The sequence below is a fragment of the Phascolarctos cinereus genome, unplaced genomic scaffold (genome assembly GCF_003287225.1).
Source record: "Phascolarctos cinereus isolate Bilbo 61053 unplaced genomic scaffold, phaCin_HiC Scaffold_9;HRSCAF=440, whole genome shotgun sequence".
NCBI lineage: Eukaryota > Metazoa > Chordata > Mammalia > Diprotodontia > Phascolarctidae > Phascolarctos > Phascolarctos cinereus.
Window position 1 is genome coordinate 223,054,967 of NW_027556402.1, and position 24,357 is coordinate 223,079,323.

The 24,357-nt window shown below is 38.1% G+C and overlaps 1 protein-coding gene and 1 non-coding gene across 2 annotated transcripts in view; both read left to right on the forward strand.

Moving 5' to 3' along the window:
* The window catches only part of LUZP2 (leucine zipper protein 2), a 714,257-nt gene that overhangs the window by 445,620 nt on the left and 244,280 nt on the right, over positions 1–24,357 (forward strand). The gene's annotated exons all lie outside the window — the stretch shown is intronic.
* LOC144455575 (U6 spliceosomal RNA) lies at positions 16,464–16,567 on the forward strand. Its single transcript, XR_013484287.1, has one exon. It is a non-coding gene; the product is annotated as a U6 spliceosomal RNA (small nuclear RNA).

Here is a 24,357-nt window from a genome sequence, read left to right on the forward strand (position 1 = left end):
TGCTAAGATTAACAAGGGAAAGAGCAGAATGAAAAGCAAAAATGAGCCATGAACAAATACTTGGAAAATACCCACTTCCCCAAATTTCAGATTTGAAAATATTTTAGACTGTCTGACTGACCTGATATTGGCACACGTTAATCACTTAATAAATGCTTGTTATCTGACTCTATTGTTGTCAAATAGTCAACTTGGCTCAACTTCATTCCGTACTAAGGACTGGCCATTTCATGATGGTTGACACGGCTGTAGTCTGATCATTCACATACACCCATCAAATGTAACATGGCCTAATCTTTTCAAGGTGAAGATTATATTCTCTTGGTGCTTTTGACTATGCTGCTGTGTGATTAGAGAATGAACCTTCTTTAGGAAAGTGTGGGACTGAGATTTATAGAAACAGTTGTTTATTTGTCATTATCATCATCATAAATCTTTCTGCTTGATGCTAAAAGTAGCAAAGGGACTCTGGAACTAGCAAGTTGCTTGTCACTGAAGGCACTGAAGCAAAAACAGGTTGATCACTTTTTGAAGAAGCTGTAGAGGGAATTTATCTATTAGGCAGAGGTTTGGATCAGATCACCTCCAAGGTTCATTTCCAGGTTAAGATTCAATTTTTCCATGAATGTGAGTTAATTAAACTATTAGTAGGTTATAAAGTAAAAAAAAATAGCATGAATACTTGGGTACAGTGACCTAGGAAAGGCAAAAAAAGGAATGTAAATTGTGTGAGAATAAAAGAAAAAGTGATGCTTCTAGTTAGATCTGAGGGTATAAATGTTTATAACGTATATTCAAACTAAACATTTCTGTTGTCAAAAAGCACCAAAAAATAAATTAATTCAAATCTAAATGATGATTACAGAAATTGTAAACAAAAAGGGCAAGGAAGTCATGTGAAGAATATATAAACAATTCTAAAGATGCTCTTCCTGAGAATAATTGCCCTTTTAACAGAGATTGAATTCTCAAGTGAGGAAGTCAGGGAGCATCTGCATAAAATCATTTGTAGCAAATTACCAGGATCCGATGCTACCCATCAGGGAGTTATGGGAGAGGGTGGGGAGGGGAGAAAGAACAGAGTGGCAGATACACACTATAGACACACTTAAATACATCTTGCAAGACTTTAACTGTTTGAAGCGTTTGCCAAGTTCCTGAGGTAGTGGCTCTGTTGAGTAAGGAAGTGATGGTCACATTGGTGATTTGGCAGCACACATCTTCTGAGGATGAGCTACTACTCTTGAAAACCTTCTTGCAACTATTTAGAATGCCTTCAGCATAACAGGTGTCATGTTCTTTGGATTAAAAGGGAATATGGCTATGAAATACTGAAAGTAGGGGATTTTTTTTCCCTTTTCCTTATGTGTTTATAAACTTGCTCCAAAGACAATTTCCTAAAGAAGAGATTCAGAAAATGTCTGGAATAGAAGCAGCATCCTTAGGACAAGTAGATGGCCTCTTAAGACTGGGGCTTTGAAGGGGTTCAACTGCTCAAGTCTAGTTAAAAGTACAGGCTCATTATAGCCACAATTATTGAGTTTGGGAGACTTTCATGGTGCTCTGAGAAAATTATAACTAAGTTTTGTTTCATTTGGCAGTGAACAGAAGTAGTTTATGTGCTGATATTTAGGATGGTGGAGGAATTGCTCTGCTATTCCTGGAACATGAAATACTGTGTCTGGCCTCCTGATGCCATTTGTAAGGGCCATCCTCCATACCTGGAGTGCACTCCTATTTTATCTCATCTTGTTTCAAGGCTCAAGGTAGATACTAATTCCTCCACAATGTCCTCTTATTCTTTTTGTCAAAAGAAAATATCCGTTTCTTCAGATTTTCCAAACATATATCATCTTGGATTCTCCTTTCCCCACTCATTCTCTTTGTATTATGCATATCTGTGTATATGTGTGTTGTACGACCCTTCCCAAATAGAATTGAGCTTCTTGAGGGCAAAGACTATTAGTTTTAAATTGGGTAGGGAAGGGAGTAAATATCTATTAAGTACCTAATAGGTGTCAGTTCTAGGTGTTCTTTCACATGTACTAGTTGTTCTAAGCACTTACAAATGTTATCTCATTTGGTGTTCACAACAATTAGGTGAGGAATGTGTTATTATTATCTTCGCTTTACAGTTGAGGAAACTGGAGGCAGATTGTAGTTATGTGGCTTTTCTAGTGTCACACAGCTAGTAAATTTATGAGGTAGCATTTGAACTTAGACTTCTTGACCCCAGGGCCAATATTCTATCTACTTTACTACTTAGGTGACTCAATGAGGTAGCCCTATTGCCTAGCCTAGGTCTTTGCACACAGCTGATATTAACCCTAATCAAAAAAAAGATTGATGATGTGAATTGAAAACTGTTCCATGTCTATTTTGACAAGTTTGAGGAGAATAATGAGGAAAATCTCAGTGGAACTGAAGAGTTACATATTTAAGTCAAGAATCCACTGATGAAAATAGATAAGCCACTCATGTTAGTAAGTTCAAAGTATCTGCGATAAAACAATCATGGAGCATAATGAAAAGTTCTGAACCAAACATCTTTAAGGAGAGAATTACTCAAAATTTAAGGCAACTAAAAGTACAATAGGGACATACATGGTAAGTAGAAATGGGCTACATTACAACCTATTACCAAGATGAATGGCATAGAAGAGTGGGCACCAAAGATATCATTAAAGTGATATGAAACTGGAAAAAAAAAGTTGTGGGCTCATCATATAACAAGAGTCAATTATGGATCAATGGTCTATGATTCTACATTGCTCAACAGGTTAACCAACCCAGAGAAAGTCTTGAAGCACATTGGGTAGATTGCTTTTGGAGGATTCCGAGTGAGACCCACACACAACTACCATAAGATGAGAAATGGGGACAAGTTGCAATAGACATCATTTGGTCCCATACTTAGTGAGGTAACAGATCCATTGAAGTATTCATCTATGTATTTTTTTAAACTGTGAGTACTTTTCAAATTAGCAAAAATGGTATGATATCTGAAGATGATATAATGTAGAAGATTTTTTTTTCTGACACATTGTCTCCTGGAACATTTCTCAGAGACTAAATTTTGGTCTGGATGAGTCCTGAGGTTTTCTCATCTGAAGCGTCTTGGTTGCCTCTTTTTTTCTTTTGTTTTGGGAAGAGAGACACACATACAGAGAGAGACAGAAAGAGAGAGAAAAAGAGAGACACACAGAGCCAAAAAAAATGAGACAGAAACAGAGAGAAACAGAAAGAAACAGAGACAGAGATAGAGAGAGAGAGACAGAGACAGAGAGACAAAGAGAGACAGAGAGACAGAGACAGAGACAGAGAGAGAAATACTTGTCCATTTCTGATCCTTGAAAATATGAAAGTTGCAGCATTCTTTCTCTAATCTCTCCAAGGATGAAAGCCATACTCTGGCAGTGGCATTGAGAGATGTCGGAACCTCTAAAGACAGGGATAAGGAGAAAGGGAGTTGGCTATGCAGGGACATTAAAGAGTCTGGACATATAATGGTGGCATCTCTGCCCTGAACCAGTCACCCCAGTGTGCCTCAGAATGCTTCCAGCTATAATCCTGGAGGAAACACTCAGCCGTCTGTGAGGGCTGGCCTTTATCTTGTGTTCTCAGAGAATAACATTACCTTCCTGGGACTGGGGATAATGCTCAATTTAAAAGGACTGTAACCCTAAAATTTTCCAAATACCAGAAGCCCTCGTGTCTATCAAGAGAAACCTCTTTCTGTGCACCAAAGTGGAAGTGTTTTACTAAACCCGTCATTGTTTCCCCACCAGTCATTTAAAGAATATCGAGTAGTTGTCAACTTGCTACTTGCTCGCCATTTTTCAGATGATTATGTCTTAATATCCTCTTTTTGTCCTCGTTGCAGTTGTCATTCGTTATTGATAGCACCTTTTCCACAGCTGCATCCTTGCTCAGATAAACCATGAATACAAATTTCAGGCTACACATTTTTGGGTCCTCATTTGGATGACTAAACAAAGTCTCCAATCATCTCAGAAAACTCCATCCCTTTCCCAAGCTGGTCTTCAAGCGTCCTATCTGTCTTATGTGATCAGACGTAAAGCCATTTCTTAAAATACTCTTTTAATCAGTCAATTAGTTGACAGCAAACTAATTGACTTAAGACCTGTACCAAGAAAAGAAAAGGAAAATGACACGAAAAATTTGTTTATAGCACGTCATAAATCTGTCAAAAATGGGAAATTGTTGATGAGTTGTGTGTAGAGAAAGCAGGGATGGGGGAAGAAGATGAAGAAAAAACATTGGATTCTTCCACGTTCCTCTTAAAACTCTATAAATGCTTCTCAGAGGATGATGTACCCAGATCTGGGAAGGATCTCAGAGACCATTTAGTCCACTGACTCCTTTTACAGCAGAAAAAGATGAGGTCTGGAGACATCAAGTGTGCAATGTAGACAGCATAAGAGTGAGCAGAGCTATTGTGGACTAAAAGGTAGAAAGACCTCGGAGGTAGAACTCTCCTCAGTTTACAGATGAGGATACTGAGGCATAGAGACATTAAGTGGCTGGCCCATTGTCACACAGATAGTAATTGTCAACGCCAGAATTTGACACAAGGTCCTCTGTGTCCATGGCTGGTGTGCAATCTGCTACATCATGTTTCATTCTGTGCCAGGGTTCCATCACTCTAAAGACTCTTTTTAAGTAGTAGACTGCAGGGCTATTTAATTTTTATTTATTCAGTGATGCTTTTAAAAGTCATAAGATATGAATTATCTTTGTTAACTCATACTGATGTCACCTGGAGTGACACAATGTTTTCTAACTGTCCTCATCAGCATGAAAAGATTTCTGTTTATCTTTCTTCAGGATATTAGAGAAAACCTCCTGGATAGCCTTAGGATAACTAATGATGAGGCATGGTGTGCTCAAAAGGATGACAAAGGATTGTGGGGGATTTTCCTCCCACTAAAAAGTTGCCTTTGAATGCTTGAACAAACACAATGTTCTTTTGGTGATAGGCAAACACATTCTATAGGCAAGAATCCATGACCCCCATATTATTAAAACCAAACTTGCTTCTTTTAGTTTCAGAACTTTTGAGTCTTTTGTTTTCATGAATGTGAAATGAGAAAAGCAGCATGTGAATACAGTAAACCCTGAACTGGGCTGGGGTAGGAGAGGCACGGTATTTAGGAGACATGATTCATATTTCTATGATCTGACCTTAATTTGATGCTTGAGTGAAAAGATTACTTCACCTCTTCTGTGGTCATTTTGTACTGTAGAGTACGCCTGTCACATGGAAAAACAGGCTCACTTCTCCAATATAGAATATTCCTATGTTTTCCTTTTGGGAGGCAGCATTTTAGAGCCCTGAATGTAGAGTCAGGAAGATCTGGATTTGAATCCATCCCCAAGCACTTAATAGCTGTGTAAAACTCTAGACAAGTCACATCTCCTCTCCAGACCTGTTTCCTCATCTGTAAGATGAAGAGAGCTTGATTCAATAATTATAATTTACCTTTAGAGTCAATTACAGATCTAAATTTATGATCCTTTGATAATGTATCAAGTGTGATAATGTGGCAGGAACTGAAATCTAATTACCCTTGCCCTCAATTATTTATTCTCTATCAAGGGTGACAGCAAGCACACAGACACAAAATTTATTAGAAATAAATATGTGAATAGGAGGTAATTTCTTGGGGTGAAGACATTAGCATCTCAACACATCAGGAAAGGTTGCAGTTGCCTTAGGTTGAATTAAGATGAATTTGAACGCTTCCATAGCTCTGACATTAAAAGTAAATAAGTAAATGATTGCAGAGGACTTTGTTCAGTCTAAAAAGCTACACTTAGTTTAAAAGAAATCTTGTTATTATTGTTCTTAATATAACCCTATGAAATGTGCATATACATTTCAGTTCAACAAAAATTAATTAATCATGAACTGTGGGCAAGGAATTATGTTAGTTGCTGGTAGTAAAAAGACAAAGCTGAAAAAAAAAACACTGTCCTTGTCCTCAGGCAGTCTCCATTCTATTGGTAATGTGGCATATAAATATTTTTGTTGTTTAGTTGTTTTACAATGTCTGCTTCTTTGTGATACCTTCTGGAGTTTTCTTGGAAAGGCTACTGGAGTGGTTTTCCATTTCCTTCAGCTCATTTTACAGATGAAGAAGCTGAGGCAAGCAGGTTAAGTGACTTGCCCAGGGTCACACAGCAATAAGTGTCTAAGTAAATACAAGTGAATACACACATCAAGAAAGCACTGTAATGAAAGGGGTTAGGAAATACTGGCATCTGAGGTGACATGTGAAGGGAGCTAAAGTACCTTAAGGGTAGTAATGAGAAACAAGGGAATTCTATGTCTGTCTTCAGCTTTCTGGGCAGCTAGGTGGTATAGTGGATAGAGTTCTGGCCCTGGAGTCAGGAGGACCTGAGTTCAAATCTAGCCTCAGACACTAACTATGCAACTGTGGACAAGTCACTTAATACTTTTTGCCTCAGTTTCTTCATCTGTAAAATGAGCTAGAGAAGGACATGGCAAACCACTCCAGTATCTTTGCCAAGAAAACCCAAATGAAAGGGCACCTATGTGGCACAGTGGATAGAGCACCAGCCATGGAGGTAGGAGGACCTTAGTTCAAATCTGGCCTTCAACACATAACACTCATTACCTGTGTGACTCTGGGAAAGTCACTTAGCCCTAATTGCCTCGCCAAAAAAAAAAAACCAAAAAGAAAACCCAAATGCGATCATGAAGAGTCAGACATGAAATGACTGAACGACATCTGCTGTCTAAATAATCTCATTTTCCTTAGTAATTCAGTATGTTTCTGTCACCTCTGAATTCATCAAAGCCATAACCTTTTTTTTGTGACATGGGACCCATTTGACATCCTAGTGAAACCTCTGGATTCCTTGTTACAATAATGTATCTAAATAAATAAAAAACACAGCATCTCAAAGGAAACCAAATTTTTTAAGACATTTATCAAAATATCCATTTAAAAAAAAAACAATGGCCCAGGTCAAGAACCATGATCAACATGTTCTTTTAATCTTTTTTTTTTTTAGGCAGTTCCACCAGGTAGTATAATGAGTTTCATGAATTTATTTTCAATACATGAAAAATAGCTTGTGTTAGGTAAAACATGGCACCATGGAATGTAAGATTTTGGAGACATGGGATCTTCAAATCCTGTCTCTCCCACCAAATGTTTATGTGACCTGGAGCTAATATTTCACTGCTCTGGGAGGAAGGGATTGAGCTACATAACCCTGACATTTCCATATAGCTCTGATGCTATGACTGTAGCTGAATTGTATTTAACTGAAACCACTCTGTCTTGAGCCTCAGGGGATTGTATCCATGTTCCAGTCCTGAATGTAGTGAACACGGTTATGTCAATTTACCTAACTTAAAAAAAAAAACTCATCAAATATATGTGCAAACCATGGTGTTTACTTCTGGTGTGATAAGGGCTGGGTTAGGGAAATAAACAAGAAATTTTCAATGCACTCGAAAGGAGTTCACAGTTAAACTGTGGTTGGAATGGGCACATGAGGCTCGTGAACAAATAAATATTATTCAATTTAGTGTATTACCAAATCAAGAACCGCTAGAAGGACACCCCAGAGTGCTCTCTGTACTCAGTTATCTTCACCGAAAAGACACTATGTAAGGGCTGTTCCCTCCGTTGATCTTGGGTTTGTTGTCCTAAGATAATAAATACTTATTTTGCATTATCCCTAGATTTTCTTGTCAGGCTCAGCTCATTCTGTGCCTTAGCATTCCTGATACTACTTTTATAGGACTTGCTATGATCTTATTTTCATCTTTGGTTGTTTAAAAGATTTAATGTCAAATTATACTTTTCTCACATACAATATTACCTACACGATCAAGGGCAGGTCACCTAATTCCTACATGTCCAGTGGTGTCAAAGTCAAATAGAAATAGGGGCCACCAATCCCTACCTAAAGATCCCTGTAGCTGCATGTTGTTTTAACATGCAATATCGTCTATGTTTTATTGGATTTTAATTTATTTTGTTAAATATTTCCCAATTACATTTTTATCTGGTCCAGGCTCCATGTAGGAGGACTGCTGTGTTGCCTGCTGTGTGACACTTCTGCCTTAGGCAACCTCCATCAGTGTGGTCGTAGGGAACATTCATTTCAGATATTCCCCAAATGAATGAAATCACACATCCTTGGATAATCATTTATTGTCTTCATCTCTTCTCTCAGTTGCTATCTTTTAAGAATGAACAGTTCTTTTCTTTTTGGATAGTATCCTAAAGTAGCCTGTTGTGTCTTCTAACATGTTGGTTTTCTTCCTGTTGTTTTTTTTTTTTTATAGTCTCATTATACCCAAAACAGGATGTGCTATACCAGGGGTAGGTGTATCATGCTTTGATTCTAAAGTGATGGTGATACTATTAGCAATAATAAATAGCAATAACTATAATAATAATAACTAACATTTATATACTATTTAGTATGTGCCAGATGCTGTGCTAAGCATTTTATGTTATTTATTTACAAATTTACATTATTATCTCTTTTGAACCTTATAACAACCCTGGGAGGTAGATGCTATTATTATCTCCATTTTACAAATGAGAAAACTGAGGCAAACACTGTTGAGACTTGCCCAGGGTCACACAGCTTGCAAGTGTATAAAACTGGCTTTGAACTCAAGTCTTTCTGACTCCAGGCCCTGCATTACATCAACTAAGACACCTAGATACCCAAGATACCCATCCTAAAGGTAGGATCCTGTTCTTTTTTTAATTGCCACGACCCTTTGAGAATGATAAACACAACTTTATTGCCCTGTGTTAGTGCAGATAACACATGGGGCTGAAGTCTCCAAGGAACAATGAATTCAGATCCAGAGGTTATAAGGGATAGCTTCAGAGTATCATCCTCTGAATACAGTTTTGATGTTCTCCCCACTCCACGTTCATTTACTGAAAGTACTTTGAACCTGGAGTTCCTATACCATTTTTTCTCCCTGTTCATTTAGCCTCATAAGACCATCTGTAGTTTATCAACATAGATTTGACTTTCACTTCTTGGAAGAACATGGGATCATAAGCTAAAGTAGGCTGGAACACACTGGTTCAAGAGATCTGACTGTTAAATTTCCACTGCTTAAAAATCAAGAATTACTTAAAATCAGGACATGAATTGTTTTTTTCTCATTGTCTAGACTTAAGAAAGTGATGGAGAGCATGGTAGAATTACTTAAAATCAGGACATGAATTGTTTTTTTCTCATTGTCTAGACTTAAGAAAGTGATGGAGAGCATGGTAATAACAAAGATTAAACTTACAAGTATACTTCCCGGGGCAGCTAGGTGGACACTAGCTGTGTGACCCTGGCCAAGTCACTTAAGCCCAATTTCCTAAAACATAAAAACAAAAAACAAACAAAAAAAAGTACACTTTTCCCCCCAGAGTCAGTTATTAAACATTTACCAGCACACCTCTACTCGTAGAATTTAAAGCTATATAGAACCTTAGATGTCACTCTATAGAAGCTGTTGTTGTTCTGGTTGGTGCTGGTGATGCTGGTGGTGTTTGTACCCACGGCATCTGGTACATAAGAGGTGCTTATTAAGGATGCTTGTCTTACAGATGAGAAAGGTAAAAGACAGGAAATATCATGTCCACTCTCACATACTTAATAAATCACCCACTTGGTCAGTCACCTCAGAGGTATTTGTGTCAGAATTCAAACCTTGTCCTTTTGACACAAAAGTCATGATTTCTCCGCATTTTCCCCATGCTTGATGCTACAGGAAACTGGGAGGTCTCACAGTATACTCCCACCTGCAGATCCTGCATAAAAATGCTGAACAAGTAGATTATAGTACAGCATCCAGTGAAAATCCCATAATTTAGATCTCTTCTTTAAGAGGTATTCCAGTCCGTTCCTTGTCTCGAAGTCTGTCACATTGGCAGGTCACTCAGTTTCTCTGGCATAGTTCCCACATATGATGGCAAGTTAAATATTTCCGCCAAGAGTGATAGATTGTCTTCGATTCCATGTTAATGAGGTTAAGAGAAGAGAACCAGAAATCAGAAGTACTATTTTTTTTAAAGCGGGGGTTAATTCCCATGAACTGTGGGCAAATACAGTAAGAAGTGGCTTAAAATTAAATTTAGCTAAATTAGATGGGCATTCATTACAGATATTTTATGTGCTATTCAATACAATAGATACAATTCAGAAAAGTAAAGTACCTTACAAAGTACAATACAGTGCAATTGCTCCTCAACACTGTAATAAAATAGGTACCACAACATTTTTTTTCAAATGATGGAGGATCCTTCTTTGTCATAGTGTCAGAAGACCTGGGTTTGAATCCCACCTCTTCCAGCTACTAGAAATGGGAACCAGGCAAATTGTTCAACCTCTCTGATCCTCAATGTTTTCATTTATAAAACTGGAATAATAATGCCTATAGTAGTTTCTTTTTAGGTCTGTTGTGAGCCTCAGGGAAATGATGCTCTTTGCAAGTCTTATATAACCTAAATGTCTGAATAGAGAACTGACCATAGAACTAGGAAGACCTGGGTTTAGGTTCTGCCTTTGTCATACTTGAGCATGGGCAAGTCAATTAAACTTTTAGTGCCACCAAGCAACTCTGAGACTACAGATAGGGAGCCTATCAACATTGGTAAAGGACTTCTCCCCATGGAAGTTACCTGTATCAGTGAAATCATAGGTTTGGTCCCCAAAAATGTCACTGCAGAAAAGATGATGATGATGATGATGATTCTCAAGATTGGTCAATGTCTGAGAAAAAACACACACATATTATAAATATGTATTTGTGTGTATATATATCTGTACATATGTGTATATATACATATATATATAAATATGAGTTTCAATATCTCAGATCCTTATAATTGGATATCATAATGTAATTTGCTCCTGAATGTGGAGTTTGAATCCCAGCTCTGCTCCTTAATTACCAACATGACCATTGCCTTAGAATTGCCTTAGAGTTTCTACAAATGGAACACAGAGCTGAAGACTCTGTAGCCCATAAGTAACTGTGTGACATTCATGATGGCTGCATGAATCTGATGCTGGGAGGAGGGGGGGGTGGCTCCAAGGGGAGCACAGAGCAAAGGCTCAATCTGTTCGAGAGTCAGTAAGAAACCAATTTTGAAGCATTCACTCCCTTTCCTTGTTCTGACCCCTAGCCTCCTATTGATGAAACCAGCTCATTGGTGTAATTACTGTGCCTCTAGGCAGGAGCTCCGTTTTCTCTCCTTCCTATATAGATCCTTTGCTAAAGACCCTGATGAGGTAATACTGTAATTGGCATTAGTTGCTATGTTGTGCTACTGAGAGGAGAGGGGAGGAAAGGAAGGGAGGGGAAGAAGGAGGGGAGGGAGGGAGAAGAAGCAAAAAGGGGGAGAGAGAGAAAGAGAGGAAACAAAGAAGGAAGAAATGAAGGAAGGAACAAAGGAAAGAAGGAAAGGAGGAAGGAAAGAAGGAAGGAGGGGAAGAGGAAAGGAAAAAAAGGAAGGAAGAGGGAGGAAGGGAGGAGAAACAAAAGCAGAGAGAAAGCAAGGAAGGAATGAATAAAGGAAGGAAGGAAGGACAGGAGAAAGGAAGGAAAGGAGGAAGGGAAGAAGAAAGGAAGCAAAGGAAGAAGGAAGAAAGAAAGAAAGGAAGGACAGACCTATTAAGTACTGCCTTAATATCAGGCACTGTACTGTCCTAAGCAATTTACAACAAATTATTTAATTTTCTCTTCACAACAACCATGGGAAGAAGGTGTAATAATTATCCACATTTTGTATTTGAGGAAACTGAGGCAAAGATTAAGGACTTGCCGTGGTCACATAGCCATGAAGTATCTGAGACTGAATCTGAACTTAGAGCTTCCTGACTGAAGGTCCAGCAGTCTCTCTACTGCACCACGTACCTGGTGGGTGAGAGTGTAAGAAGAAACATTTCATTGCTCCGCTTTTATTGAGTATTGTCAGGGTGAACAAAGGCATTTTCAATCAATGTAGTATGGTAGCAATGTGTCTTTGCATGAGAAATCATGATGCATCCCAATCCCAGTGCTTAGCACACTATCTGCCACATAGTAGGTGCTTAATAAATGCTTATTGATTGATGTATTGATTGCTTGAATCAAAATCCTTGATGGAATATTAAGTTGGAGATAGAAATGACAAGGGCAAGTGATGGATTTCACCGATGTTACCGATGCTGTCTTCTTAGTCCAGGTGTCTATTTCTCTTCTCACTTCCTGAGCTCGGAGCATCTCATTACTATTACCTTTAGTTCTCACTAATAATATTCAATAGCTTATATCTTGTAGGCTGTTTTGTAGATAACTGAATAAACCTGTTAGATAGGGAGCACCGGTATTGTTCCCTTTTTATACATGAGGCAACTGATATTCAGCAAGCTAAGGGTCAGGAAGTAATCGGTTAATCAATATGTAATTATTAACTACTAATAATTACTACTACCAAGGACTGCAGTACTAAGAAAAGTCAAATGGTTCCTGTCTTCAAGTAGCTTGTATTCAATGAGGGGGAAAAGTGTGTTCTCTCTGAGAATTGAGATTTTTTCATTCTTTGGTTTTTATTCCCATTTCCTAGCTCAGAGCCAGACAAAGAGTAGGGGATTAATAACTTGTTGACTAATTGTTACATTATGTACAAGATTGATACAAAATCAATAGAAGGCAATTTTTTGGTCTTTTGTGGGGGAGAGGTAGGGAGGGGGATAGCTTGAATCCAAATCTAACTCAAGTTCCCAGTTTTTCCTATTATAAAATGCTGGCTCTTTGGTCTCCAGAATTCTAGTTCTTAGTAGCTGTGTTCTATTTCTCTTCTCACACCATAGGTTCCTCACAAGTAAAATAGGGATAATAATCCCTGAATAGCTTACCACAAGGCATTTTGGTGAGGATAGAAAGAGATCCAATCTGTAAAAGCGCTTTGTAAAATGTAGGGCACTCTATTAAATGAGCCATTATGTTTAACCTGTCCCTAACTCAGTATAAAGATTGGCGTATTCTCCTGCAGGAACCCTCTCGCAACAGAATGTGATTTAAGGAGCAACAAAATTCTTCTTAGAAACAGAAATTCTTCCCTCCACTCTCAGTCCTGCATTATTAGCCTCTTCCTAAGTCCAGACTTATATATTTTAAATCTATGAGGTCACTGTATCAAAATCATTATCTCAACTGGATTTCAGGTAAGGGCTATTTGTATTTTGAAAGGGATACTCCTTAAACCCAAAATGCTGTTGGCAAAAAAGAGCACTGGATTTGGGAGCAGAGAAGCTGACTTACCATCCTGGTTCTGCAATTCAGGTCCTGGATGAGCTTAGCCCAGTCACTTGAAGCTTTTGGTCCTCACTTTTCTCATCTGTTAAATGAACAACTTGGACAAATTGACACCTTGCAGTACTCTTTATAATCCACCTTCCTCTAGAGCTTTAATACTTACAAAGGACTTATAAGGTTTTGGAGCTCATGTTTTTCTTGTAACAGCCACGAAAGGTAGAGGATGTGAGCATTACCATTGTGTAATGGATGAGGAAGATCAGAGGAAAGGTTAGAGGTGACGTCAAAGAATTTGAAAGGCTGTCCTATGGAAGTTGATGTTGACTTCTTCTGAGTCCTAAGGATTCTGGAAGGCAAAACTGGGAACAATTGGCGATACTTTCAGGGAGGAAGATGTAAAGGACAATGTCATTAAAAATGAGAACTATCAAATTTTTAAATGGATTACTTTAAAAAGCAATGGCTTCTTCCCTACTAGAAATTTTCTAGCAGAGACCAAATGATCCCTTCTCTACATTGTTATAGACCAGGGGTTCTTGAGTTTTTTGTTTGTTTGTTTGCTTGTTTGTTTTATGTCGTGCTTCCCTTTGCAGTTTAATGAAGGCTTTTGACTCCTCAGAATAATGTTTTTTAAATGCATAAGGTATAATAAATAGGATTACAAAGGCAGCTGGTTGTATTGAAATACATTTATTGAAATATTTTTAAAAACAAGTTCATGGAAATAAGGTTAAGAATCTGGAGGGTTTTATTGTTCAAGTCTGGCTTGGGCAAGACGAACTTTATGGTCTCTTCTAGATCTTAAATTCTGTGATTTTCTCCTTCCCTATAAAGCTAAAATACAGTCTGCTTGACCTAGAGGCCAAATAATGAGCAATCCTAGACCCAAGACGATGTCTCTTTTCAGATCTACTATGAAATCCAGCTGACAAACCAAATCCAAGTTCATAGTATGAAATTAAGAGGTGGAAAAGAGTTTAGCAAAGCTCTATCTCACTTTCTCCTCTTCACTTTACAGATGAGGAAACTTAAGACACTCAGAAGTGAAGAAGCTAACTCAGGGTCACAGGAGTAGCTCGTGGCATAATTGTCTTTCAGATGCATATCTTGTGCATCTTAATCTAATGATCTTTCTCTTCCTCAAGGCTGAATTGAATCTGGTGGGTGGTGAGATTGGGCTTAGAATCAGTTTCTTAGAAACAAGACATCAAGGGGAACTGAACTTTTAAGTATGCTGGCTAAAGAAGTCTTTTGAAGAGCTAGGGGATGACCCAATTAAATGACAAATTATGAATTATGGACTATATATTTCTTTTTTATTTAAATATATAATTAATAAAATGCATTTTAATCAAAGGAAGAAACCAAGGTTTTTTTTTTTTTTTTAATACAGACAGGGTTTTCAATTGAGTTTTCATCCTCAAAGCAACTGGATACCTTAGAGGAGAGGAGGCCAGAGCATTTGGAATGCCTATGTACAACCCAGGGAGATGGTTTTGACTTGTGGTCATAATGGTCCTATTGATCTTTCTATGCCTTTGGAGCATTTCTCCTGGCTAGTTTTCAAAGATAAAATGAGTCTTAATTTGTATATTTCTCTGAAACATCTGATGATCACTCTGTGAGAACTGCATAAGTTCCTGAGTATTAGCATCTATATTTTAAAAACCTTCATTTTCCCTTAAAAATAATGGATACTTTTAAAGAAATAGTTTGACTAGGATTAGGCAAGAGCTATAAGAACGAGGACATTGAAATTGCTTAGAAAAGGAAACAGCCAGAATTCTGGAAACTTTAACTCCATAAGGAGCAGACATAAAAAAAAGATAAGGTTAAAATTTTTTAATTGAAGAATATAGTTTTGGAATATATGAGAAAAGAATTAATGAAGAAGACAAAACAAAGAAAGTTTTCTTAGGAAAAGGGATGGAAGAATAAAACTAACACATGAAAAGTTGGAAAGAAGGAAGATGAAGGGAATTTTAAACTAACTGCTTAATTGAAAAGAGAAAGAGGAGGAGAAGGAATAGAGATTGAAATAAATAAAATAAAATAAATCATTAACTTCAATAAAACCCTTAGCGACAAGGGAAAATGTTGATAACTGGGAGAGGCAGGGATGAGAGAAGGAAAGGAGCCCATGGGAAGAGGGTTGCATTAAACTTATTTAAGAAAAAAAGTAGTGAGAACAAACAGTTTTGATTTAAAAGAGAAAAAGGACAAAGCAGAAATCTTTTTTGAAAGATACAACTGGAGGAAAATACAAACTTAAGTCCCTTGCCTTTAAATGTAAATGAACTAAATCCAATAAAAGGAAAGTGACAAAGTTAGTTAAGAATAGCAGTCAAACCAGAAAAAGAAATTAAAGACATAAACTAAGGGAATGTGGTAACAGAATTATCTCTATTTTCTGGTAACATGATAATTTCCTTAGAATACCTTAAAGAATCAGCAAAGAAAGTTAATAACCATTACAAGTAGTTAATTACAAAATTAACCCACAACAATCAGCACATTTCTATATAGCAAAAGCAAAATCTAGGCGGCAAACATAAAATTCTTTGTTTGGCTTTTAAACCCCTTAAAACTCAGGACCCTTCTTACCTTGTCAATCTTAGATCTTATTCCCCTCCATATATTTATTTCACAATCCACTAACTCTAATTTCCATGATGTTTCTCAAACAAAACATTCTCTCTCCCAACTCTGCATTTTCTTTGGCTTTCCTTCAGGTCTACAATGCTTTTCCTACCAAACTTCACCTCTTGGCTTCCCTGCTTCCTTAAAGTCTCAGTTAAAATTCCCAAATATTGCAAAAACTCTTTTCCAGGCCTCCTCAATTCTAATGTCTTCCCTTGGATATTATCTCCAATTTATCTTGTATATAGCTGGTTTTTACTAGTTGTTTGTATATTATCTTCTCTTCCTTCCCAATTAGTTTGGCCCCTTGTTTTGTTTTGTTTTGGTTTTGTATACACAGCATATAGCAAAATACCTAGCCCATAGTAGACATTTAATAAATGCTTATGGACTTTTAAACTAATAATCATCAATAAATTTTAGTACCAATAAAAGACCAAAAAAAATGGATTTTTTAAATGTACCACATAAGGAAAAATCAGAAACATTCACACTTGTGCTCTCCTAGGCAGCATACATTCTAAAACTGAAACAGTACAGAGATTATAATGACCACTGTATAAGGATGACATGCAAATTCATGGAACATTCCATACAAGTGTAAATAATCAAACTTAATAGCAATGTTCAATAAACCCTAAAACATACATTACCATACCAACAAGAATTGCTAAGGAAATTATTTGGTCTACTTATTTTCTAATATTTTAATTATATGATCTTGATTATTTGAATTTGTATCCATTTTTAATTTACTCTGGGTCATTATATATATGTAGGTCTAATCCTAATTTTTGCCAGCTGTTGCTTGGTTGTTTTTCAGTTGTCTCTGACTCTTCGTGACCCCGTCCGGTGTTTTATTGGCAAAGATACTGGAGTGGTTTGCCAATTCCTTCTCCAGCTCATTTTATAGATGAGGAAACTGAGGCAAACAGAATTAAGTGACTTGCCCAGGGTCACAAACTACTGAGTGTCTGAGACCAGGTTTAAACTCATGAAAATGAGTCTTTCTCACTCTAGGCTCTGCACTCTATCCAATGTACCACCTAGATACCCAGTTTTTGCCAGAATTCTCTCTAATTTCCTTAGCAATTCTTGCTCTGAGTAAGCTTCTAAAACTATAAGTTTCAGAGAAAGTTCTCACCTGCATCAATATGAGTTTCCTCACCTGGGTGTTTTCTCTACCCATGAAATCCTTCTTGCACAAATCCTCAGCAGCAGAATGTAACTTTCTGTTTGTTCTGGGCTTTGTCTTTGGTTTTGCATCTGACAAACTGCGCATAATGCCTTATGTAGAATAGGCATTTAATAAATGTTTATTGGATTGAGATAGGTTAGACTGGATTGGAAGAGCTTTGTTTTCAACTTGGTCACCCAATCAACCTCCAGGGCAGCTACTGAGTACTGTGCAGAATCTTTGGCTTGGCTTTCTTTCATAAAATACTTTGAACATTCTTCACATCAAGAAAGCCAGTAGAAATTCGAGGTATTTGAGAAGCATAGATTGTGTGTGTGTGTGTGTGTGTGTCTGTCTGTCTGTCTTCTAGGACACGTCAGAATAGTTCCAAATACTACATATCCTATTTACCTCAGTCTGCCCCACAGCCTCAGTGTTCTTTGAATTAATGGGGCTCTCTAGCTCGATCTAGCTACATGTACAGGAGAGCTAGCTGGCCCCCAGGGACTGGGGTATGCATGGTAACTCATTCCCTTATTTTAATGTGAAACAGTTCCATCCAGGTGTGCCCTGCAGGATCAGGTGGAGATGGGATAGAGGCCTACGTGATGATAGTTCATTCACTGGCTTTAATCCTTTCACATCTGAGTGTTAGTCTAAAGGAACAGATCCCAGCAGGAATACAGCAGAAATAAGTGAATGCAGTTGTGGAAAGGCAGGCGAGCCCCAGATCTGCCTGCCCTTCTTCACGTTTCTTAAAGTGACACTCTCTGTTCTGCGGGTTTTAAAACAGAGAACATCTTTCTCCTTGGCCAAGATGACATCTGTATGTGGCTCAAGTTCCTTCTGTCTCTATAAGAATTATGTCCTGTTTCATATATATTATCTCACTTTACCTTCATGACAACCCCGTGATGTGGATGCTATCACTATGCCTCTTTTGCATTTGAAGAAATAAAGGTAGAGAGAAAGATGTTAAGTGTTGGAGGTGGGATTTGAACTCAGGTCCTCCTTCTTTCAATACTACTTCCTTCCTTCCAACACTCAACAAGCTTCTATTAACTACCTACTGTGTGCTGGTCATTGTGCTAGGAATATAAACAGAAAAGTGAGCCCATCTCTGTCCTCTGGAAGCTTCAACATTACTGCCTGAAGAGTATGGGGAGTGGCGGGCAGTGCCACTATCCACATTCATTAATAGAGCAGAAAAGGAGGAGTGTTCAGAACAGGGATATGAGGACAAGCAAGCATTATTATTATCATTATTATTATTATTATTATTATTATTATTAGCCATTTGTTTGTCCAGTAAGATCAGTAGACTTGGGAAACAAATAGACAGGTTTATTTGCCAACTCTATTTGCTAAATGGGTGGCCTTGGCAAGACACTGTATCTTTCTGGGCCTCGGTTTCCACATCTATAAAATGGGAACCACTGGGAGTAGAAGTGGGGAGCTGTGAGCATTATGAACCTATGTGCTTTGACCACTAGAGAATATAATCCAATTGTCATGTCCCTTTAACTCCAAAGTGGCTTTAAGGTAGGTAGTCAGGAAGATAACAAAAGTCTATCTTCTACCATGAAACCACCTCTGCTAGTATACAGGATAACCCTGAAATGTATAGCCTGCTTTAATACAGCTGAGCTTTAAAATTGATTGTTTCAGTCATAAAGAGACAGCATTAGAAGGATGAGGGATCACCTGGATAGGTAGAATTTACCTCTGTCTATTGTAAAGCCTTTTAAAGGAACTACTAAGCATGGGACCTTTAGAGAAGAAACGTTAGTGGACACTGCCTTGCTATTACAAACCTGATGTGTTGGTAAAGACCAGTCATTGAGAGCTATTGGTTTCTACAGGTCTCAAAAAAAATCCAGATCTCATCTTTATGTGTGTATTGGTAAGGTGATTAGGACACAAGAAATGAGGATTTATTATTCATGGAGAGGTTACAGTGGCAGCCTTATATTAAAGACTTCTGAAGCTGCATTCTCATCAGCATGATTGATCACCCCGTTTTGATACAGTAGATACAGAGATTTGTGAGAGAGCTCCCTGACTCTCTCTCCTGCTGAAAGAACTGTAAGGTAGAGATAGTGGAGCGATTTATTAAAATAGCTGTATGCCATTCACACAGCTCATCCTGCAAAATCATTTCTGAAGGGGACTCTCCCCATGAGATAGCAAAAGGTGGCAGAAGATGGAGGATTTTACCCTGGGGTGTGTAGAGTAGCCACAGGGAATGGAATAATCATTCTGCTCAGTCAGCGAGCACCTCTGCTCCCTCTTAGAAGTTAGCATCCTTCCAACACTGACTGCAAGGGGCCATTGACCTCTGACTCAAGGACAAGGGAATTAGAAAGATCAGAAGGTGTTGTCAAGGATACAGCTAGGGTCAAGGGGGCAATGTAGTCCAAGGGCAAGAACACAAATTTTGGGTTCAGATCTCAAATGCCAGCTACTTATATGTCTTGCACAAGTCACTTAGGTTTCCAGGGCCGTAAGCCTTCCACTATAAATTGAAGTGTTGGACTAGATAACCAGTGAGCACCCTTCCAGCTCTACATCCATAGCCCCTTGATGTTTCAACAATCATCACCCAGCCCTCTCTTTTACTTTTTTTCAATAAGATCCCCAATACAAAATACAAAAATCCAAAATCCAAAAATAAAAAAAATGCTAACAAAATCCAAAGGAGTGAGACCTTCCCCAAAAGGATGCAGGGCAAAGGAGAATAGATGTTATAAAGCTGTTCTCTGTTGCTGTACTATGTGTTATATCTTCTATTTCTTCCCCTCCTTCCCAAATGTGTCTCTCGACCACCACTGTGTAAATGGCCTACCCAAATACCAACCCAGGGAACTGGCCTCTTTCTGCTTCTCTCTACTCTTATAGACCTCTGAAGAGTTGGACAGAGATTGATGCCCTAGTTGGAACTATTCCAGGAGTTGCTGTCTTACTGCTTCACAGACTTTCCCTGACTTTTTGACCATGGTAATAATTTTGAGTATGAGACAACTCATTAAATGTACTGTTAACCAGAAGTGTCTTACACAATTGGTAGGGCTTGCTTATGGCAGATTTGTAAAGGAAGAAAATTTTCTTTTTGGTGGTCCTGTTGTCCTGTTGGTGTTACCTTTCCTATTTCCTATCATACTTTCTAGTACCTTCATCTTTTCCCCTGGCTACTCAAGGCCCCTCCCTGAGAGGCCTTGATCCCTACTTTCTCTATCTCATACTGGATTCTAACCAGTTTCCCTCATTCCCTTTCTTTAAAACTCTCCTCTCTACTCCCTAATATCATGGATTGATTCAAATGTACTAATGGATAATGATCATTAGTCAGAGGTAGCATATTTTTAATTTGAAATGATGTTCTGGAGAAATAGTCTTTGTAGGTCAAAATGCCTTATATTGATATAGCATATTGCAATTAAGAGCACCATTTTCACGTACATTGCCTTATTAGATCCTCACAATATCATTAGGAGTCCATTAGGGCAGGTATAGTTATCCCTGTTAGTAGGAAGAAGCTAATGTTCACAAAGATAGCATAAGTTACCTAAAGTAACCCATCTGCTGAGGGGCAGAGGGAGGACTCAGAATACTAATTTTTGGTTACCTCCATTATAACCCCACAAAGTGACACTAATGGTAGTGACCTCATGGCAAATAATGGAAGCTGGTATTAGTTCAATTTCTGTCACAAAGTAGGTACTTAATAAATTATTAATGATTGATTGATTATTGGGCCTCTCAGATCTCACAGGCATCTGTTGAATCCAATCAGTGTGACTCAGCAAACAAGTATTGAACAACTACTGTCTGTCCTCACAGAGCTTACATTCTTTAAGGGGAAGAGACAATCAGCACCTGATATTTAACCATAATTCAAGGCAAACAGTGATGAGTGAGATCAAAGGGAAGACCTATACAAAGGCATCCACAAACATTTGAAAGGAGAGTGACCACTGTCAGTTGATGAGATCAAGAAAATCTAATAGAGGAGATGACACACCTTAATCAAGCCTTCCTTGAAGGAAGTTTTGCAAGAACCTCAACTGTGAATGCATGGAGGCAGAAGGCAACAGCACCTTGAGATAAACAGAGTTAGCCCAATTTGTCTAGAATATAGTATGCAAGGCGGATAAATGTGAAACAAACCTGGAAAAGCAAGTTGGTCCTCAATTGCAGAGGGCCTTAAATGTTCATTTCTGAATTTGGGTTTTACCTGAGGAAATAGGGAGCCACTAAAAACTTATGAGCAAGATAACGACATGGAACATGACCTGTGCCTTAGTGGGGTGGTTTTGGTAGCTCTGTGGAGCTATGATATAAATAAGTTAAGCTAAGATATAAATAAGTTTATCTATACAATGTTTGGTTGTTTGTAAATATAATATACCCAGAATTAGTGATTTTAGAGGGCCAAAGCTTGAAGTAAAGCATTGTTGCCCTCTCAACAATTAAATACTGGGGTCTTCTTAGCACGTAATAATAACAACAACAATGCTACTTATTACACAGGGTGGGTATCTGTTTTCGACCAGCTTTTCCCTCAGTTCAGTTGATGTACTCTCAGAAAACAACAGGTCATATAAGGCAGTTCAAGAAGTAGTAATATGATAATAAAGAACAAGTGTTAACACCCTGATATCCTGAAAGTGTCCTTTATGAGATTAGGAGGATATCTGACCTCTGTTACACTGATGTATCTTTAGTCTGAAAGAAACTTTCCTTGGTTAGATTGGAAAGGGATCCAGGCCTTTGACCAGATGAAGATAAACTCTTAAAAGATTGAGATCACCATCTCTTTAATCTTCTCCAGAGAATCTAAGAGTCAAGAAAGAACCCAGCCCCTGAAAAAGGATCACACTTTATTTATTTCTTGGAAGAGAAGGGGATTTTCTCTCTACTCTGACACTCCCTCCATTGGCAATTCCCAACCTAGGTAATCTCCCATTAGGATACACTATTTTCCCTAGGGAGTTGACTCTCTCTCTCTCTCTCTCTCTCTCTCTCTCTCTCTCCTCTCTCTCTCTCTCTCTCTCTCTCTCTCTCTCTCTCTCTCTCTCTCTCTCTCTCTCTCTGTCTGTCTGTCTCTCTCTTTCTCTCTCTCTGTCTCTCTCTCTTTCTCTCTCTGTCTCTCTCTGTCTCTCTGTCTGTCTCTCTCTCTGTCTCTGTCTCTCTCTCTCTCTCTCTCTCTCTCTCTCTCTCTCTCTCTCTCTCTCTCAAAATAGACATAGGCATAGACAAGAAGTCACTTTAGGTAGGAAGTAGATTTGTGGAGAAGGAAACCTAGTACCTCAAAAGTGACTCAACCAGGGCTTTGAGGGAGAATTAGCCCTGGAAAATGGAAGCTGACCCCAGATAGACACAGACCTAAGGAATCCAACTCAGCAAGCTTTCCAGGAAAGACGCAATATACAAGGGGCTGCAGTGTGATGTATTCTATGAGGGGAGCATCAGGTTCCTGCACTGCCAGAAGTGTGAGTTTTCCTAGCCACATACATCCCCTATATTACCATATTACTTTAAGATTTATCCACTCTCCCGCAGACACTCTGTGTATTTATAAGAAAATGAGGTGTAGTTTATGGAATATCTTATAGCTACTCTCTTTATTAAACAGTTTCCTTAATTGTTTTAAATCCCTGACTGTAAGAGGAAAGTGAATAGAGGAGTTTCATGTGCTACAGTTTTAAACATGGGTAATAACAGAGTAGTCCTAGATTCTATAAATACCACCTGCCCCTACTGGGACCCAAAGCTTGAGTAACAGTGCAAATTAGGGGTAGGAGAGTATTCTAGAAATGGTGTTAAACCTATAACCATCCCAAATTTCACAATAGCTCTTTCTTTTTTTTTTCCAGCCAAAAACAAGGTTTATTAAAGATACGCCATATTGGCCAGACTCTTAAGGAATCTGAGCATCTGTGAGCTATTGGCTAAATTTTGAAGATCTGAGCAGTGGCTAGATTATAAGAATCAGAGCCCACAATAGCTCTTTCAAAGTTCTTTCACAGGCTTTATTTTCTGGACCCTCATAACAAGCCTGGAACCCAGGCTATAAATAAGTCAGTTTATTGTACAATCCTAGTTTACAGAAAATGTAAGTAGTTCTCCAAGAGGTTGTATTGTGCTTACTTGTGTTTATCATGTTCTGCTTCTGGTCTATAAGCTTTAAAAAAGACAAGTATGTGTGTCTTACCTTAACCTTGATGATTTTCTTTATTTTGCTTTTTGGTGAGGCAATTGGGGTTAAATGACTTGCCTAGAGTCACACAGCTAGTAATTGTCAAGTGACTGAGGCCAGATTTGAACTCAGGTCCTCCTGCTTCCAGGGCCAGAGCTGTATCCACTGTACCACCTAGCTGCCCCTGCCAATTTACTCCTACTCAGCAGAGTTGCTCAGTACAAAATCAGTAGGCATAATAAATTATTTATTGAATTCAACAGGGGAAATGTGACACATTGAAAAAAGCTCTGATTTTGGCATTGGAGTAAGAATTTGGACTCAAAACCTGTTACTTACTACCTACCTGTGTGACCTCAGAAGAGGTATTTTCTCTCTCTGGATCTAAGAATCCTCTTCTATTACATGAGGTGTTAGGAACACATGATAAATCAATCTAACATCAAGTAGTTATTAAGCACTTATTAAAGGTTAGGTACCATGCTAGGCACTGGACATACACGAACTAAAATAAAATAGATTTTACACTCAAGAAGTTGATATGCTATCAAAGGAAATAACGTGTATATCTGTCTATCTATCTACTATCAATCTTATGTATATATATATATATATATATATACACACACACACACACACATATACATGCATACATATTATCTACCTCAATCTATATAGCATCTATATCTATAGCTATTTCTACAAATGTGTACATATATATATATATATATATATATGCACAAATGTACACAAAAATATAAAAGAATAAAGATTGAGTGCTTACCTATATTTATACACTTTTTTTTTCTTTTTAGGCAATTGGGGTTAAGTGACTTGCCCAGGGGTCCCACAACCAGTAAGTGTCAAGTGTTTGGTCGGAGACTAGATTTGAACTCAGGTCCTCCTGACTTCAGGGCCGGTGCTCTGTCTACTACACCATCTAGCTGCCCCAAGTGCTTATTTTATACAAACCATTTTGTTGAGTGCTGAGGATACAGAGAAATAAAACAGTCC